This window comes from Oculina patagonica, chromosome 2 (assembly GCF_052425735.1).
Source record: "Oculina patagonica isolate OP01 chromosome 2, crgOcupat, whole genome shotgun sequence".
In the NCBI taxonomy this organism is placed as follows: Eukaryota; Metazoa; Cnidaria; class Anthozoa; order Scleractinia; family Oculinidae; genus Oculina; species Oculina patagonica.
Window position 1 is genome coordinate 36196318 of NC_135759.1, and position 20982 is coordinate 36217299.

Consider the following 20982-nt stretch of genomic DNA (forward strand, 5'->3'; position numbering starts at 1 on the left):
TACCAATTCATCGGTTGTCGGATGGTCGATCAAAATATTATTAGGAATATTTTTGGCATAGCGTTTTCAAATTTGGTGGTTTAGTTTTTCGAATGATGAGAATTATTTAATCCCTTTTAGGACTAACAAGCCAACTTGAACAGAGTCAAGACCATTCCACAGAACAGTTACAAGATGTGGAAAATTTGAAAGCTGAAATTGAGCAAAGTAAATCTTCTGTGAAATCTCTTGAGCTCCAGCTCCAACAAAGCCGTGAAGAACAAAAGAAGCTCCTTGAAGACAAAGAAAAGGAAATTGGCAATCTGCAGGAAGCACTTATGGAAAACAGCTCTGGTTTTGAGTTACTGAATGCCAGCTTCAGTGAAACAAGCAGCCAAGTGCAGCAGCTTCAAGAACAACTGGGCACTAAAGAGGCTGAGATTGCGAGACTAAAGGAAGAATTAAGCGAACAAGAGGCAAGCCTTGAACAGCTCAAAGGCAGCTATACGGATGTGTGTTCTACGGTTAATGAAATGCAAGTTCTTTTAGCAAACAAGGAGACAGAAGTGAAAACGTTACAAGACAGCAGAGACCAACAGGTGTCTGAATTTGAGTCGCTGCATTCCAAGCATGGCGAGTATGTTGCTGAGATTCAGAGGCTTCAAGAAACCATCGAGGGAAAAGAAGTCGAACTTGTGCAGCTCAGAGCAGCCTTTGACGAGAAAGACAGCAGCTTCGAGCATTTGAGTGCCAGTTTCATGGAGTCTAGCTCGCAAGTTAAAGGACTTGAAGAAACTGTACAGACAAAGGATTCTGAACTAAGTGCTTTAAAGCAAACCTTAGAAGAACATGCCCTTACTCATCAGCAGCTGAGGGAAGCATCGTCAGGAACTACGTCGCAGCTTCAAGACTTGCAAGAAACGCTCGTGTCAAAGGAAAACGAGATCAGTGCTCTAAAGGCAAAACTAGAAGAACTAGAAATGGTTCGTTCCGAACTGAGCACAAGGTGTGAAGAGTCGGCCGTGAAAGTAAGACAACTTGACGAAAATTGCACTGCAAAGGATGTGGAGTTGAAAACGCTGAAAGCCTCTTTAGAAGAGCAAGGTTTGCATTATGAACAACTAAATCAAAGCTCCGCTGAGTCAGATAGGGAGATGAAGCAGCTGCAAGATTACTTGACCGAAAAAGATCAAGAGATTACTGCCCTTCAAGCAAGCTCGAAAGAAAAGGAGACGAAACTCCAGGAACTAAGCTCACATTGTACTTATACAGATGCCCAGGTAAAGGAACTAGAAGAATTGCTCAGTGCAAAGGACGAGGATTTAACAGCTCTCAAAAACAGGCTTGAAGAGCAGGAGAAAGGTTATGAACAGCTAAGCTCGAGTTTAAACATGGCGAATAGCCAGGTGAGGGATCTTGAAGAAAGCAAAGCAAAGAAAGATGGAGAGATTAACTCACTCAAGAACGACCTCGAAGCGCTAGGCTTGGAGCATGATGAGTTGAAGTCAAGCTTCACAGATGCCAGTTCCCAGATGAAAGATCTACATGATGTGATAGCAGCAAAAGAAACTGAATTAAATGTTCTCCGAGCCAGCATGGAGGACCAAGGTTCGAGCTTTGAAGAACTGACATCTCGCTTGACTTTACAAGAACTGACCAATGCTTTAACTGCCAAACAAAGTGAAATCGATGCCCTTCAAATCCGCTGTGAAGAGGAAGCAACGCGATACAATGAGCTTGAGTCTCAACACAATTCTGAAATGTCCAGACTGGAAGACGCTATGACACAGAAAGAGAAAGAAAACACTGCTCTGCAAGCTGAAATAGAAGAGCATGTATCCAGCCTTAATGAACTTAACACCAGTTATGATGAGGCCACATTGAAAGTCAAACAACTCACTGAAAATGTCAAAGAGAAAGAAGGTGAATATATGGCGCTGAGCAATGAACTTGAAGAGCGAAAGTCTAGTTATGAACAGCTCAATGCGACCTTTGAGGAAGCAAGTTTGCAAGTTACCGAACTCCAGAAAGCTCTTCTAGCTAAAGATGACGAACTTGGTATGTTACAGTCCAGCTTGGAAAAGAAAGCATCGAGTCTTGAACAGATGAATGTGAGCTACAACGAATTGGTGACTCAAGAGAAAGAACTGCAAGACTTGCTTGCGCTTAAAGAAGATGAAATTGCCAAGTTGCAGGCAAGGGTTGAAGAACAGGGTGCACATTTGGAACACTCACGATTGAGTGATGCTGAAAACTCGTCCCAAGTAAATCAACTCGTGGAAGCACTTAAGAGTAAAGATGAAGAACTTAGCCAAATGCAGGTCAGTTTTGTTGAACAAAAAAACAACATTGAACAACTCGAAGGACGTTGGTCTGAGGCAAATTCTTTAGTAAATGAGTTGCAGCAGAGACTTGGCGAAAAAGAAGATGAATTGAACTCGCTGCAGGCAAATTTAAATGAACAAAACATGAGTTTTGATTCTAAATATGGTGAATTGCATGCCGAAATTAGCGACCTTCGCGTGCATCTTTCCAACAAAGAGGAAGACCTCCTTCTACTGCAAACTTCTTTAGACGACAAGAACGTGAGTGTTGAAAACCTGGACACGAGTCTGAATGAGACGAACGCCCAACTTGAGGAACTGAAAAGTCAGCTTGCAGCTAGAGATAATAAGTTTGCTGCTTTGAAGAAGAAAGCCCAGGCATTAAAGAAATCGTATGACACAGTGTCTGCCGAGAATGATAGCCGTAAAGAGGAATTAGAAGAGTTACAAAAAGAGAAAGAACTTTTTTTGGAAGAAAAGGAAGCCATGGAAACGTGTTTAGCGCAATTGATTGAACACAAGAATCAACTCCAGGCTAAAAACGAGGAGATAAAAGAATTAGAAAATAAGCTTGGAAAACTCGAAGAAAGTTTGCAAATGGCCAGGGTCGAAAATGGATCTTTGGATTCAACAGTAGTCGACCTTCAACGAGAATTAGACTCGCTTGCACAAGAGAAAAAACAGCTATTAAGCGAGCGGGAAGAACTTAACTCTCGACTCAGTGAAACACAAGCAGAAAGGGCATCAATGGAGACTTCTTTTCATGATGAAAAGGAAGAGATGTCTCTAGTTCAGTCTGAAAATGAAAGCTTTAAAACTGAGTTGGGTGATGTTAAGAAACAGCTTAACTTCAAAGTGAAAGAAGTTGGTGATCTCAAAGAGGTTATAGAACATTTAAAAAACGTTGTCGATGAAATTAACAAATCATCTCAAGAAGAGCTGGAACGTGTGGAATTCAGGAAGAACGAAGAATTAAACGAGAAGCTTTCGACCAAAGAGAAAGAGTTGTTTGAAGTATCGGAAAGTCTGTCCCTAAACAAAACAATGGCTGAGGAGTATCACAGTAAACTGATTGAAAGTGAAGACACGTTGGACAAATTGAGGCGTGCTTTTGAACAAGAAAGAGAAGAGTTAAAAACACAGCTTGGGGATATTTCAGTTGAGAGAGATTCTTTAAAGAACGAGGTGTCTGAGATAACAAAGAATAATAGCAATTTGTTATCAGAGTTTGACAAGGTGAAAGGAGACTTTGAAAGAACCAAAGTTGAGCTGGACACGAAAGACAGCCACGTCAGCTCTTTGCAACATGAACTTGCTGAACTGCAGAAGGTTGTAAAGGAAGAGCTTGTTTCATCTCAGAAGGAAGAATTGCTAAACAGTCAACTCAGTGCAAAGGAAACAGAGCTCCTGGATCTCCAAGAAAAACTAAAACACAAGCAGGAATTGTTTCATCTCAAGGAGCAAGAAGCTATAGAGCTGAGCAATAAATTACTAGAGAGCGAGGAAGCACTGTCCATGGCAAACAGTAGACTTGAAGACATAACTTCACACGAAAATGAATTGGAAAAGTCTATTGGTCAAGCTGAGGAAACGTCTGCTAGTTTGCAAGCAGATCTCAGTGATGTCGCCTCTGAGCTGAGACAAGTGTCTCATGAGAAGACAGCTTTAGAATCAGAATTGTTTGATCTCAAAGACAGGTTGAGTGCCACTGACTCGGAACTGGATGCACTAAGAGTCGATTTGAATAATTCAAACAGGGAGCTTGGCTTGAAGGATGAACACATCATCAGTCTTGAACAAGACATTTCAGAAATTAGAGCTGCTCTTGAAAAAGAGCTTCAAGCGAAAGAGCAAAAGGAGTTGGCCACGGAAAAGGAGCAAGAACTACGCAATGAGTTGCAAGATACTATCAGCGAATTAAACCGGATGAACCAACTTTGTAAAGACCAGGAAGAAAAGCTGACTGGGTTAAACGTGGAACGTGATGAAAATACAGAAAGGTTAACAGAGGCGAAGTCACATATTGAAGAGTTGGTTCATAAGTTGGAAGAAATCGAATCTTCTTCTATTGCACTTCAGGAAGAGAAGGAAAGTGTCGAGGCACAGTTGCAAGAGGCTGCTGCCAATCTAAGCCAGGTCTTGACTGAAAAGGCTTCGTTAGAATCAGAGCTTTGTAATGTCAATGAGAAGGTAACCATCTTGAGCGCTAACCAAGAGCAATGTGTTGCGGAATTAGAGGATACAAAGAAAGAGCTTCATGACAGCAAAAAGAAGCTAGAAGCCTTAACTAATGAGCTTTCGAGTACTGAGCGAACGCAGATCGAGATGGTAACCCATGTAGAAGGAGGACTTCTAGAAATGGCACCTGAAAGAGAATTTTTATTTGGTTCATCTGCTGATGAAATTGCTAAACGTTCATCGCGAGAAAGACAACTTGTTAGTCAAATTGAACAGCTTGAACAGGAAAAAGGAAACTTTGAAGCTGAACTGACCGATATTGTGTCCGAGGTGAAAGAGGCAACGGAAGCAAAACTTGCAGCTGAAGCGGAGCTTGCGAGTACAAAGGAAAAGCTGAATGAATTGATGGTGCAACATGAATGGGTGACATCTGAGTTACAGAACTTGAAAGAAGAGTTCGAGGAACAAGAAAGAGAGTTAGACACGGTCAAACAACAACTAGACAAAGCTAACAGCTCCAAAGAGGAATACCAAGGAGATGCCGTGAAAGACGTTGAAGACAGGTTACGTCAAAAGGAAGAAGAAATTGCCGAGGCGAGAAAAAACTTTGAAGAAACTGTCGGCAAGAAAGTGGAGGAAATTTCTTTAGCCAAAGACCTTGAAAAGGCTCAAATCGAGGAGCAACTTACTAAGAAGTTGGAAGATACAAAGAGTCATAAGGATGAAGTCATTGCCAAGTTGAAAGACAAGATACGGGAGAAGATTGACTTGAACAAGAAAATCACTGCAGAGTTCAGGCTTAAATTGGCAAATGCCCAGAAGGAGAAGGAAGACGCTATGCAAGAGCTTGAATCTCAACTCGAACTCCAGACTCAAACAACAGAACAGTTATCGGCTGCTTTAGATCAGGTAAGAGAAAGCGCCAAAGCTAAAGATGGAGAAGCAGCGGAGCTGAAAAGCAAACTTGCTGATGCAGAGAATGAAGGAGAACAGAAAGACTTAAAATGGCAGGAAACGTTGCTTGAGTTGCAGAATCTCAAACTGGAGATAGAGAAGCGCGATCAAGAGAAAGTTGAATTGGATTCGCGTTTGCAGGCCAGTGTAGGTCAAGATGAGTTTGACAAGTCCATTACAGACAGGAACAAACTTATCGCCAACCTGAAGAAAAGGCTGAAGGAAGAACGAGCAGCAAAGAAAGAAGAAATGACCAAGTGGCAGCACTCTATTGCAGAGAAAGATGCAGAAATCCAACAGCTGAGGGTAATTAAAACTCTTAAAATGCTTTCTTGTATCCTTCTCTCAAAATTAAGTGTTTTAATAGAAGAAGCTGTTGTAAATGTTGGGTTGCAGTAGTAGTGTTGGCTTTTAGAAGGCTTTTTCCGATATCAGCCATTCCAAAATTTAAGTCAGGAAAAATTACATAGCCAAAAAACAATATCGCAACTAAGTAAATGAACTAGTGAAAGCTCGCAGCAAGCGAATTTAACCAGTTTTACTTGTCATGTCAACCACTTGGCCGAGAGAACACTTGGAACTTATAGTGGCTGTACTAGTTTTAACCAGATGCGACAAAAACAAAAAGAGAACCAGAAAAGTTCTTTATCTCATGTTAGATTTCTACTTATCTAAAACAAATCTATTTACATCAGGCTGCACACGCTGAAGAACTTACTGAAGTCAACAACAAGCTACAAGCTGCTCAGGAGTACAACAGAACCTCAGAGGAGAAACAGGAAGCCCTGGAGCAAGAACTTCATAGTACAGAAGACGAGATGAATAATCTTACAAAGCAGTTAGAGAACATGAAGAGTGGACTGGAAAAGAAGAACGAGCAACTGCAAAAAGAACTCGATGAACAAGGTTGGTAGTAGTTACATACATTTGTAGTTGTCATTATTGGTTGCGTTCCATTCCGCCAATCTGGTTTCAGATACGTTATAATTTGTCCAGCGTGTATGGATTTTCGTGCTTACTAAATTGGACCTGAAATGGTTCTGGATGGCTGATTACATTACCGAGCTTGGAGCTGGCCTTAAAATTTATTATCTATATTGAAACTCGTATGCTCTTCATGGGTTTTAGGTTGCAATCTAGCTAAAGTAGTGGTTTATCTTAACATGTGAAATAAAATCGAGTGAGAAATAAAAAAGAATCCGGTCTCGGATTGGTTAAAAGGAACGCAGTCATGACTTCGATAACCTTTAAGTGTACATGTACATGTAGCTCTGGACATTTGCTTATTGATTTGTCCTCAACAAAAAAATAAGTGGGTCAGTGCCCGGGCAATTGAGCGTCTTCATTTGACGTCACGGCAGCCACGTTGGTGTTCCAATCTAATACCCCAGAAAGTGAACTCTCTTCTTATGCAAACATCGCCTTTTGTTTTAGAAATCCAAAATGGCCGCTTGTCACGTGAGTGAAAACGCTCTTTACACGTTGGTTTATTATTTTTATAATTTCAAGACACTCAGACATTCGGTACAAAGTTCCCTCTGTTAATTTCACATTGTCATTGTCAATTTCACATTCGAGGGCTGCATGATCATTCACTTGTTCGTTTTCATCGTTATTAGGTTGCCATGAATTACCTGACCATCTACCCAATAGGTAAAACAATAAAACATCAATATCAACGTCGAATCTAGACTGCGTTCGAAAACCGAGCGCATTCGCAAAAATACAACTGTTTTGCAGTCTACGTCGAATCCCACCGAAGTCAAAGACTTGAGTTAGCTTTGATTGTCAAATTTGGCAGTACAAGAGGTAAAACAATCATCAGTTTCCCATGTCTTCACCGTCCGTGTTTGCACCAACCGTTGGTTGCTTAAAGGAACTGTGTGACGGATTTTAGCAAAACTACACATAAGAAAATGGCCACCAAATTGTGTGCAATAACCACTTAAAAACAATTACGGAGCATTTCCATAAAAAAGGAAAATAGAAAGAAGGTTCGGATGTACAAAAATTGAAGAAGATTAAAGTGAATTGTGATATGGGTATTTGAAAAACTGTTACGCTTAACAGTTCTCAAAGTTAATCTTGTTTGTTTGTTACTTTTAAAACAGATGAGAACGGGAACGTCAGTTGACGACGGCGCGCGCATTAAAAATGCCCATGTATGGGTGTTTTATGCGCGCGCCGTCGTCAACTGACGTTCCCGTTCTCTTGCTAAATCTGAGTATACATGCAGTAACGCCCAGGAGACAGACATGTATTTGTTTGTGATGACGCTTTGGTCTTGTCAATATTTAGATCCACAGAAGTAATTTCTTCTCTAACGTTAAGTTTCATAGCAAATATTTGGCAGAAATTAATATAATAAACTAAGCCGTTACACAGTCCCTTTAAAGTCATAATGGCTTTAAGTTCATCATTAGCTTATTACATCTGTGTATGATTTTGCCATCCATGGTCCATGGATTTCACTGGCCATAGCATAGTGCTACTGTAAAAGGTAATTTGAATATTTGCTCCATGGTCACCGCCAATCGCGATAATTTCGTAACTGGCCGTACAATCTTCATATTACATTGCAGTATATTGTTTTGTTTTCAACTGGTATTTTGCTGCTGGGTTAACACGACACCAAACACTGCTTATTTATTTATATTATATTTTGTTCGTGAATCACAGTCTAGCTTGAGAGGTCACTAAACAGCGTGATCATGATTTTCCTTCGCTTTATTTCATGTTTCACTGAGAATGTCAGTCATCAGATTGTTGTCGTAGATTCTACATTCGCACTCGTTGTATAGTCACGAAACGCTATAGCTTATTTGTGTCCATCACTTTGTTAGCCACCCGCTTGTAGATCATTATTTGCTGTAGAGACAGTTCGTAGCTTCAAGTGACTTGATAAGTAAAAGATTCTAGAGAACAAACCTTATTTTTGTAAGAGGTAAGTTGCTTTGCTTTTGTTTTTGCGCGCATTTTTGTTTGCTGATCATTTCATTTCCTTGTTTGCTTGTTTGCTTGTTTGCTTGTGTGGTGTCTCTAATCAAACACATGTCACGAGTTTGTAATCAATACACCTTTGGGTAATAACACTTTTTGAGATGCAGCCGTTTTTATCCTTACGTACCGACGTTGTCCTCATGTGCAAATCATATCCATACCATATTTACATTATTTAATTAACTGTCTTCACTTTTAGCTGACCATAATCTTTGCTTCTGTGGAAAAAAAAATAGAGCTAATATTACAAGTGAACATAGTTATAATGTCTTAATTTGAACAGATTAACATACTGCTTAACCTATATAAATATCTTATGCAAATAGTTCATTATTTGGTAAAATCATGAATATTATCACTTTAGAGTTAATCAAGCTTACGAAGTTAACATAACCTTTTAACTGTTACCACGAAAATCCTATGGTAAAGTAAATTAATAATTTAATATTTTTCTCTACAACAACTTTGTTTCACCATTGTGGTAAAATGAATATAAAGAGAGCGATTTTCGATGGAGTGTCATAAAACCAAAACCAAAGTAACCACCCTGGCCAATCACAAAAGACATATGCAATCTAGTGAAATACCAGAACTCGAAGCAAATACCTGTAGCTGGCAAGAACACGAGAAAACGTGTGCGAGTGAGTCACGATTAGCTTTGGTTTTATTCCTGATTGGTTGAGAAAGTGGCACGATTTTTTTAAACCAAAAACTGCGCAGACCAATGCAAACGCAAATTATTTTCGACACTCAAATGTAAATCGCTCTAAGTCCTATGTAAATTACCGACACCTAAGTTACTAATTCACTAGTGAACAAAGTCTTAGCGGTATTTGGCATATTTTGTGGTTTGCTATTTACTTTCACTCTTTGTTGCTTTCAAAAATCTAATCTTTTTTCATTCTTTTCATTTTAGAAGCTGACTTCACGTCCAGCATGGATGCCATCAATTCCCAAAAAGAGGAAGCAGACAAGCTCATCGAACAGTTAAAACAAGAGGCTGAAGCTCACGCTGACGAAGTAGCAATGTTGAAAGAAGAAGAAGCGAACCAGCAGCAAGAGAAACAACTCCTTCTTGATGAAGTTCAACAGCTTAGTGAAGCGGTTGAACATCTTAAAGACAAGGATGTGAATACTGAGAGGCTAGAAGAGGAACTAGATGCTCTGAGGGACGAAAAAGTTAAACTTGAAAATCATCTTGAGTCAGCTAAAGATGAGCTTGAACAGTTCAAAGAAATGAATCAGCAACTGCAAATGGATGTTGAAAGGGCAAAGATTGCAATAACTGAGGCTGAATCTAGAAGTTAAGCTCCTACCGATCCACTGGGGGAATCTCCCGATGTCGCTGTTGTCACTACCTCGTCTGAAGCTGCACACAAAGTTGAAGACGTTGCTCCCTTAGTGGAAGTGGAAGCAATTTCTAAGGTTGAAGAATCCATTCCTTTACATCTCGATCCTTCATCGTTACCGTCTTCTCAGGATCCTGCCAGTAGTGAAGAGCTTGAGAAAGTCAAAATTGAGATGTCCGAGATCCAAGCGGAGCTCTCCAAAGTCAAGGCTTTGAATGAGAAACTCAAAGCAAAACTGAGAGCACAGATGAAAAAGGAAAAAGTGAAATCCGAATCAGTTAGTGATCATGATTCAAATGAGCTTAGAGCAGATATTGAAAAAGCTCGCCAAGAAAAACTGAGCTTGGAAAAGTCAGCTCATGAGATGCGGGAAGAACTGGACGAAATTGTTCGTCGCAAGGATGGCATCATTGGAGATCTGAAAGTAAAGGCCCAGAAGCTTTTAGATGAAAAGGAGAGAAATGAAAGTCTTGTAGAAAAGTATGAAAAACTTGTAGCCCAGAGAGATGGTGAGGTACAAGATCTGAAAGATCGCTATCAACACCTTTGCGAAGAAAAAGATGCCAGCATTCAACGACTAGAGAAGACTCTAGAACAGGAAAAACTTGATTATGTGCAAGAACTTGAGAACTGTAAAGACGGATACGAACAGGTTCTCAATAACAAAGAGGCAGAGGTTGAAAACTTTCAACGAGACCTTGCAGATGCCAAGATGGAAATCGGAAAACTTTCAGGCAAGCTTCACGAGGCGCACCAGTCGTTAGAAGAACTAAACAAACTCAAAGCCAACTTTGATCACATTGTGTCTGGGCTTCGTGAAGATCTTCAACAGGCACTTAATGAAAAAGCAGCTGCTGATCAAATTGCTCACGAATTCCGAGTCCAGCTTAAGAGAAACGAGAAGTCAATAGAAGAAAGTGCTGCCGAGTTGGAAGATGTTGCAGTTGATACCACAGAAACGGAGGAGAACAGAAATAGATGTTCAGCTAAAAGATCTCCAGGAAGAAGTCGCAGTCTTAAAAGGTACAGTAGAAACTGTGAACAAGGAAAAAGAGGAGCTTGAGAAGAGTTTAGAGATGCTTAAACATGACGGGAAGAGAAGCGGTTGACGAAGCGAAAGTTAACGATGCCGCCGTTGACAGTAAAGACGGAGGTAGGCGAGGTGGAAGGAGAGTTAACTGACATGTCAAACGACGTTCTTTGGCTGCAAAGTGAGCTGAAGAAGGCCTCAGAACTCAATGAAACCCTAAAAAGCAAGCTTAAGGCAGCGCCAAGAAAGAAGAGAACAAAATCTGATTCAAGGGAGGACGAATTATCTAGTGAAACGAAAGCAGAACTGGAAAGGTCTCGAGCAGCAAAACTAGATAGCGACAGGAAGATGCAAGAGCTTCGTGAAGAACTTGATAATTTTGTCAAAGAGAAAGAAATGATTGTTGCAGCTCTTAAATCCAGAATTGAGCTAGTGTCACAGGAGAAAGAAGATGCTATCAGTGTGGTCGAAGACTACGAAAGACAGCTGCTAGAAAAGGATGCCATTGTCGGAGATTTAACCGAGCAATGTCAGTCCTGTGAGTTCAGACAACGAGGAGCTAAAGAAGACTGTCGAAGAACTAACGGCAATGAATTCTGAGCTACAGTTCTCGGCGCAAGATGCCACTGATGCAAAGGTAGCATTGGAAACCCTCGAGAAAACAAACCAATCAGCCATCAGTGAAAGAAACCAAACAATTTCTGAACTAGAGAGTCAATTAGAAAACACAAAAGAGGAGCATGAAAGAGTTATTGAAGGCTTAAAAGAAGAGTTGTCTAAGATAGAAAGGGAAGCGGATGAGTCAATCACGGAACTAAGGCAGAATAACAGAGAGCTGCAGGAAAATATTCAAATCGCCACTGAACAAAAAGGTGACATCGAAAGCGAACTGTTGAAAACAAAATCAGAATTGGAGAAAGTTATACAAGACTCTTACCCAGTTATTGAAGAGAAGGACCATAAAATTAACGAGCTTGAGCTTCTTATGGAGGAGAAACAGAAAGAAACGGACGACAGTATTTTACAATTGCAAGCCAGTGAGAAAACGTTGCAAGAGCGGATCCAAGTTCTTGATACACGCAACAGTGAAATTAAGAATCACCTTCAGGAGGTTCAGTTGGAGCTTGAGAAACGGCTTCATGAAGAGGAAGGTTTAGGAGAGGAGCTAGCTCAAGCACATTCGGAGATTGATGAATTAAACGCTCAACTCCAAGTTGCGAATCAGGGAAAGCAGGATATCAACAGGCTACAAAGCAACTTCGACCACATCATGTCAGGTCTGCGTGAAGACATTCAGCACGCACTTGAAGGCAAAGTAGCAGCGGATGAAATAGCTCACGAGTTCCAAGTTCAGCTGGAGAAGTTGAAAAAATTGACCCCAGGAGATTCCAAAGGAAGACGATGGCAATCTGGTTCTACAAGAAAACAAGATTTCAGAAATGCTTGAAGTAACACAGCGCGAGGTGACCGACTTAAGAGCTGCGCTTGAAGTGACGTCAAAAGAAAGAGATGACCTGCGAGATAAAATTAAAGATTTTGAGCTGTCGCTTCAAGAGAAAAGTAACAAAGAACCCCTATCCAGCCTTGAAGTTGACTATGAAGTTTGCAGAGAAAGATAAAGCTGAAAAGGTAATGGAAGAAGTCATTCTGCAGTCTTCCGTAGACAGTCAGGTTACGGCGGTACCAGCCAGTGAAGCGGAAGTAGAACTTGAAAATGTAAAGAATGAAATGCAGAGGATCAAAGGACTCAACGACAAGTTGAAGGCCAAGTTGAGAGCCGTCATGAAGAAGAAAAGAGTGAAATCCGACTCGGGGGATGAAGACACTACTACACAAGCGGAGCTTCAACAGGTCCGTCAAGAGAAGCTTGACAGTGAAAAGGCATGCCAACAACTGCGAGTTGAACTAGATGCATTTGTACGACAGAAAGAGAGCATCGTGAACGAGTTGAAAAGTAAGATCGAGAAGCTGGCAACAGAGAAAGAAAAGAGCACTAGTTTAGTTGCGCAGAAAGATAGCGAGCTGCAAGAGATGAAAGATGAAATTCAAGGCCTTCAAAGTGAAAACGACGAAACTTGGAAGATTGTTCAAGAACTGAGGGAGGAAAATGGCAGCCTGCATATTCAGGAACAAGATCTGATTTCACAACGAACTGAAATCGAAAGGGAGTGTCGCCGTTTGAGACAGGAGATGGAGGGTCTTGCTGAAAATATGCTAAAGAAAGAAAACGTTATTGCAACGCTCGAGAATCAGCTAGAGGACATAACAGAAAATTACAAAACAGAATTAGAAGCTACTGGGGTCCAGCATAAAGGCGTGATATTTGAAATCCAAAGCCACGCCGATCTATTGGAACGGGAACTTTTGTCAGCCAACAAAGAGGTTGAGCAGTTAAAGAGCCAAGTACGAGAGTTGAAGAAAGGAAAAGAGGATATAGCCAAGCTTAAGGATAACTTTGATCACATTGTCTCGGGACTCCGGGAGGATCTTCAACATGCTCTCGAAGGTAAAGCGGCCGCTGATCAAATTGCTCATGAATTCCAAGTACAACTAAGGCGTTTGGAGAAAGTGTCAGGCAAGCTTGAAACGGAGTATGGAGAGGTAGCAGTTGATACGTCAGACTTGGAAGCGAAGAGAGGAGATATTAGAACAGCTCGAGGCAGCGCAGAACGATGCTGATAATTTGCGGGACGCTTTGCAATCCCTAAACAGTGAAAAGCTTAGTTTAGAGGATAGCAATAGACGTTTCAAGGCTATTCTTCAAGAAAAAGATGAAGCAAGCGGCGAAATTGGAGAAGATAGAGAAAGATGGCGGTCAGGAAAAGGTTGCATCGGAGATTCTTGTTCAGTCGCCAGAGAACGAGGTAATTCAAGCTGCTGTGTATGAAAGTGAAGCTCTTATTAGGTTCTCCACCTATGCAGTCTGGTGACTCTGACAGTGAAGATGTTCAGAAAGTAAGAAATGACCTGTCCAAGGTACAGTCTGAATTGGAGGGAGTCAAATCAGTCAACGAGCGTTTGAAGGCTAGGTTAAGAACGGTGTTACGAAAAACAAAGGAAGCAAAACCAGAAGCCAGCGCATGAAGGTGGCGGGGAGGAGCTCCTAGCCGAACTTGAGAAAGTGCGTCAAGAGAAATTAGAAAGTGAAAAGACAGCACAGGAATTAAGAATTGAGTTGGACTCTTTCGTCAGAGAGAAAGAAAGAATTGTCAACGAACTCAAGGCACGAATACAGAAGTTACTCGCAGAGAAAGAAGAGAGCAGTAGCTTGGTGGAGCATTATGAAAAGCTTCTTTTGGACAGAGACGCTGAGATCTCTAGCCTTGGGGAACAATTCCAGTCTCTGAGTGAGGAACGAGATGACGTCAATCGGAAACTCGCCGAAAATAGAACAGAAAACCAGAATTTAAAAGCTCTTTTGGAGCAGCTCCAGTTGCAAAAGGTGAAAGCCGAAAGGGAACTGCAACAGGCTAAGCTACAGATAGAACAGCTACTTCAAGGCCATCAGCCATCGCTCGATAATAAGGACCAGCAGATAACTGACCTGGAAACAGAGTTGTCAAATCAGAAAGCATTGTACACGAAAGAAATGAGCCATTTGAAAGATCGTTACGAGACTGTCCTATACGAACAACAAAACCATGTAAACAATTTAGAGGGCGACTCTCGTGTCAGCAAACACTGAAATGGAGAAGTGTAAGATTACAGGTTTATACACTGGAACAAGAGCGAGAGGATGTCGAGAAACTTAGGACCGACTTTGACCACATTGTGTCTGGACTCAGTGAAGACTTGCAGCGGGCTTTACAGGGCAAAGCAACAGCTGACGAAATCGATCATGGGTTAGAAGTGAAGCTGGAACGACTTGACAAGTCCTCAGCATCGCCAGATGTGGAAGTTAAAGATGTTTGCGTTGGTACAGAGGAAATGGAATTCCATTTCTCGCCAGGCAAAGACGAAGAGATCGAAACATTGCAGGCAATCTTCGAAAAATCTCTACGAGGAAAAAGAAGAGTTGGAAAAGAGAGTAACGGGTCTTGATGAAATTGTGCAAGACAGAGAAGGTGAATATTATCTAGAGTTTTTTTTTTTTTGAGTGCCACTGACAAATAACTCTTTAGTTATCGATCACAGTGAGTTAACGTTTTAAATGTCGCACGCGGTTTACAAGAAACGGATAGAACCTTGTTTATACATTTTTACTGCGGAATTTATGCTTAGAATGTGAAGTGATCGCCATTCTATTCGTTTCTAAACTAATAACCATGTATGCAAACAGTCCATTTTAAAAATGGTATAAGCCTGCCGTAGAAAATAAAACTGAATGGCTGCGTGAATGCTTCTAGATGGGGTTGGTACCCCAATTTATACCGTGTGCTTCATTCACATAAATTAATTTGTTGGTACAGTGTAGACGTTTTAATTGAAAGAAAATTATTTTTAAAAGATCGCGAGAAAGCTCAAGTAGCTGTTTTTGCCATTTGTTATAAGTTACTCATCTAAACTGGTAGAGTTGTTAGTTGTCCCTCCTTAGCTACTATATTTGTTGCAGTTTTCTTTTATCAGCAGACTTCGAAGGAACAAACCGTATCCACTGTTTGTCATTATTCCCTCATGTTTACAAACTCAGGAAAGCCCTATGGTTCACCTCCTTCTGCCAACACGAGTGAATTTTTATTATATTCTGAAATAATCGTGAGAACGCAGAATTTTTTATTTTATTCTTTACACTTGATCGCTTGTTTGTTGCTTTTTGCATGATTTGTGCAAGGAATGCTTTATATTTGTTTATTTTATTTTTTTTTTTGAAGCACGTTTGGTAACGCTTTATTTGTATCATCTACAGGAAACTTGGAAGAGAAAGAGCAACAACTTCAGGAGTTGCAGCTGGAGGTCGAAAGGTTAACGACAGAACATGCGAATTCCAATGAGAAGTTTAGCAGCGAGATGAACCGAGTTGTCGCAGAAAGTGAAGAAATAAGACGGGGCTTGCAAGCTCATTTTGATGCCACCTTGATGGAGAAATCTGAAGAATATGAAAAGCTCCAAGAACAGTTTGCTTCCTTGAAGGAAGACTATGGCAGAGAGGTTTGTGAATCTTAATTCTTCTTGATATATCAGTACAAAGTTAGGCAAGAAAGTTTTGATAATAATTAATCTGATCAAAGTGAAAATATTCCTGATGTTTGCAATCAAATTCTCCCAACTAGTGCTAGAGAAAGTGTGTGGAGGCCAGTAAGGAGACTTTCTATATTGATATCAGGGTTAGCCATCGGTAAAAGCCCAGCAGCGAATAATTTATAACTTTTCTTTACCTTTGTGTGGCAAATTTCAGTATGAAATTCATAAGGTTGAAGATCTTGGACACTTAGGTTGTGTGCGTTCATATCAGCATGCAAAGAAACGTTTTCCGATAGACTTGGGGTATTGGATTTTTCTGTCGAGCTAGTGGATTTTATTCATCCTTGCCTTATGGGCAAGTGATATTTTTTGGACCTTGGCAGTTGAAGTAAGTCCGTAGAGAAAAACCAAATGGCTCCAGCAAAGGGCAACGTGGAGAATCTACTTTCCTTTGTACCATGTTAAATTTAATATTTCCCAGGAAAGACGTGAAACTGCAGCATCGTAAGTGTCATCTCTCCATACTAATGTTTGATTCGTATTTTTTGTTAACAGAAGGAGCACCTAGAAGGCGAACTTACAGAAAAGCGTCAAATCATAGACAAGCTGAACGAAGAGCTCAGTCAGTTTAGGACTGGTGTCCTGAATAAATCTGACGAGGAGAAGTTATACGAAGAACTTCAATCCAACTATGAACTGCTGGAGACTGGCAACAACAAACTTCGACAAGACTTGTATATGACGATGAAAGAGAAAGAAAACTTGCGATTGAAATTGAAAAAGGACTACGATCAAATTTTGGCTTCCCTTAAGCTTGATCTCGAGCAGAGCAGGGAGCAAAATCTCGAAAAAGAGAAGTTTATTCACAATCAGCGAGTGGAAGTTGAGAGTCTTGTAAAAGACAAAGATTCCTTAGTGGCGAAACTTAGAGAGAGCTCTGACGTGACCAAAGAAAAACTGCAAAGGTCTGGTGACGAGCAGACGGACGTGGATGACGTTGTGAGTAAGTTAAAGAACGAAGTAAACTGGCTCAGAAAGGAATGTCAGGACTGCAGAATGGAAAAGGACAAATTATACAATAAGTTTCACGAAGTGACTGAGTCTCTGAGAGGAGAACTTGAAAAGTCACTTCGCGAGAAGGAGAATCTTACTCAGAAAACTGAAGATACTCTTAATCAAAACAGGGACCTTCAGCAATCCTTAATAGAAAAGCAGTCCGCGCTGACTAAAGCGAAAATACAGTTTGAGCATATTGGAAAAGGCTGGCGAAATGATCTTGATGCTGCTAGAGGGCAAAGAGACGAGGCGCTGAGACGGCTGGGGGAGCATGGAACCCAGGTAAGCTGTGCATATTGTGGAAAGTAGATATACCGTGAGGAGTTTGTTTTTGTGTGTGTTATGGATTGTCGATCGAGATGCTTGAAACTCGAGCGAGGTTAAAGGAGCAATGTCACGATATTTTAAGTCATTTTACTGATTACTTCCGAATTGAAGGAAACCTCAAAATAATAGTTTTGTAACATAGAAAAACAACAAAAGAGTGATACAAACGCGAATATAACCAAGGATGGTTTTAACAGGTTAATATTAAGACGGATAACGAACAACAAACCTGAAAAAAAATTGCCATTTTTTTCAAGATGTAATGTCCGTGCTGGGGCAGGGGAGAAAACAAGAGACTGTTCACAAGATAATGGAGAGGGTGTAAAATCCATTCATAAATCGATTTAAGATTATCGCCTTTCAACCAAAAATAAACGTTCAAACGTTGCCACATGAAGGTGTCTTGCTGTAATTGGTTGTAGCTTGGTCGGGGATAGCTGGTGCTACAGTCGAGCCTAAGGTCAAACATTCTTTTTTGTAGATAAACATGCTAAGCATGTGTCCGTTTGAAAATTTCGAATAACCCCGTCGCAGCTACAATGAAGAAGTGATTCCTAACGCTGGGTCTTAAATGGCTGGCAACGGCATAGAACAGTGGAACAAGGGAAATTCTTTTCATGTATCGGGAATTTGTTTTTTGTGTTGTCTTTCTTGTTGCACCAATGCCGAACAAACAGACGAATTTTTTCTGATATTCTTACTTTGTTTTTAGAGTGTGGCTGTCGATATGCCGGTTGACGAGGAAGATACTCTTGAGACTATAGAACAACTTAGAAACAGGTACGAGACTATTTTTTATTTTCCTTGTCTTTATAGTGTTATGTCTGGTATACATTACTCAAATCGTTTTTCATAGATTGAGTCTGTTTGTTTAGTTTTGTTGTTTTTTGTTATCAGGTTACAAGAGATGGAGGAGTTGTATGAGGCTAAATGTCGTGAAGGAGAGGTAGGCAAATTTCTGTTTTCCTTGTCTTGTGATTACTACGTTTTGTGAGTCTTTACTTACTGCGTTTCATCTAGACTTTCTCAAAGCCCTCGCTTCTGGCGACTTCGTCTCTCAAGACTAGAGTCGACTTGTAGCAAGTCTACGTATTTTACTTTTTTATTTTCATTGTGGCTTACCTGTAAACTAGCTGGTGCGTTCCCGCAGATTTTGCTAACCATATCTGCGGGACGCATCGAAACCATAGCTAAGTGTAATGACCACATTAAACATTGTATTGTAATTGTATTGTACGTGTCATCAATAGCGCTATGAACTTGTACATGTACCTTTTGTATCATTATGATTTTTATTGCTCCCTTCAAATGGCAACCAAAGAACATGTAATTATATGTAATTGCAAATAATTTTATGATATTTGCTAGCCGTTGCATTCTGATATCTTTTGGTTTTTCTTACCTATCGCTTTCGCATTCAATAGCGAATAGAAGTATTGCTGCTTGCTCTGGAAGGGATGCAAGTCTATCGCAGGCGCGCCTGTGAGAGTGAAGTTTCTTACCTACGCGCGTAAAACAGTGACCACGGCCCACGCTTGATTCTAACGAATTAACCATTAGGCCTCCAAAATACTAGAAAAATTTTCCAACCGCACCTCTCTTCTTCTTTTATCGTGTCAGACCATAATTTCAGGGCTTCAAATAAATTCGTAACGTTTTTGTCTGGTTAATTAAAATGCATGCCCTAGCGCCTAACGTTTTCGTGAGAACAACAAGAGTACTAATGATGTTCGCCTAAACTCAGTAAACTTGTTCTTGCTTCAGGTTTCCTTGCAAATCGAAGAAGTTGGAAGCCCTTCCAAGGAATTTCCCACCAAATATCACTATTCTTCAACACAAGTCAGTAAGTATCAGTCTAGTTATTAATGGCTTCTGACACTTGGAGTGCCATTTTGTTGTGTTGGAGAAAGGCTTTTGATACATTTCCGAGCTTGAAATGAAAACTTGAGCATTCTCGTTTGTCCATATTTGAAAAGGAACTTCCATCGTCGCCGTCGTTAGCCCTCACTTTCTGATGGGTTCTTGTCATTTGTTAAGTGCAGTTCAACAAAGTAAAACCACGATTGTTAGATTTCGTGTGATCTAGGGTAAATTTTCGAGCTTCTAAAAATGGTGCTATAAAATACTGCAGTTTTAATGAGGATTTGTTTTCTCTTTTTTTCATTCACAGGTCGCCAAGGCAGTTCATTTACCAGTCAGCTGGGACGCTTTTTTAAGAGAGGGTATGTAAGTTTTACATTTTTTTTGTGAAGTCCTATGTAAGAATAAAAAAAAGTGGTGGGTATAATAACAGGATTCGTAAAGAGTCAGGGGCGGATCCAGGGGGAGGGTTCAGAGGGGTGCACACCACCCCCCCCCCCCCAATCTCCTGAGATGTCCTGTGGCGTTCTAATACAAATGGTATTCTGCAAAAAAAAGGAAAAGAAAACAAAAACGTCATTCCTTAGTGGTGCACCCCCTCCTACGAAATATCCTGGATCCGCCCCTGAGAGTTGAGCAATCTTGAAATTGTAAAGAACTCTCAGGCAAGTTTTCTTGACTTGGAAAAAGTGTGGATAAAAAGACGAATCTGGAATCCCGAATTTGTACGAACTTTGTTGTTAGTAAAGATCTTTCTTTCATTATTTAATTAGTTGTTTTCTCCTTCATTTCTGCAGGTCGTCTCTGTCACTCGGCAGACCTCGTGGTCTTCGCAAGGCCGCTCTAGCTTTGTATTTTGTTTCTCTGCATCTCCTAGCTCTTATGTACATATTCCAAGTCTTATTTTAAAAAATAATTAATATTTTGTAAACAGAGGCAATTTTATTTAAGGGAAAGTATGTTGCATTCTCATTTCAGACACAATTCAATCAACTTTAATGAAACAAAATATTCATAAAATTATTGAAGGATAGACAATTGGCATGTTAGTTTCACGAAAATGGCATTTCCTCTGTTTTGTTTTTTTTTTTTTGTCCTGGTTTGAAGCTTATTAAATTAAGTACATTGGTTCTGTAGATAGGTAGGGAGAAGAGAGAAAAATTCGCTGGTGATTTCGCGATGAATTAATTCATAACAAGCAAAACATGTCTTCAAAGTCATTACGTCTTTATGTGCAACAGTAAAAGATATATTTTGGAAAGTTCATGAAAATAAAAAAAAATCCTTTCATTTCTTAAGTAATATAGAAGAGGACTTGGTACACGTGACATGGGATGTCTCAGTTTAGACGGTACTTACAAAGGTGCATTACGTCATTCAAAGTAACATGAAATAATTGTAATTGCTTCCCAATAAAAGTGGGATGTACGTTTTTAGTAGAATCAAGGTAAATGTAAATATTGCCAAAAAATTAAATAATAGATAGGGTTTTAATGTTGATGGTTGTGAAATTTTTCGTTATATCTTTAATTTCACTTCGTGAAGGGAAAAAAATGGTTAATTGTTGTTCTTGTTTTGAACAAGAGGTACTGCGGCTCGTTGGGCGAGGTTATCCATATCAGGCTTGTATTTCATAATTCTCTCCTTTGTTCTAACCCTGGCCATTGTTTTGTGTTGTGATCTTCATTAGGACATCAAGACGATGAAATTTATTCTCGATTCATTATTAATTCACGCGCCCAACAAGCGGAGATGCCCGGGGACGTGACAGCACTGAGTTTCGACCGGTGTGACCGAGAAAAGT

At 40.2% G+C, this 20982-nt stretch overlaps 1 pseudogene across 1 annotated transcript in view; it reads left to right on the forward strand.

Moving 5' to 3' along the window:
- LOC144644491 (uncharacterized) overlaps positions 1-20676 on the forward strand; it is a 34227-nt pseudogene extending 13551 nt beyond the window's left edge. Inside the window, exons 14-23 of the transcript XR_013569125.1 lie at positions 121-5741; positions 6131-6341; positions 9352-14878; positions 15661-15902; positions 16491-17273; positions 18031-18098; positions 18216-18264; positions 19083-19161; positions 19489-19540; positions 19976-20676. The product of XR_013569125.1 is annotated as an uncharacterized LOC144644491 (transcript). The remainder of the gene's footprint in view (positions 1-120; positions 5742-6130; positions 6342-9351; positions 14879-15660; positions 15903-16490; positions 17274-18030; positions 18099-18215; positions 18265-19082; positions 19162-19488; positions 19541-19975) is intronic.
- Positions 20677-20982: the final 306 nt, after the last annotated feature.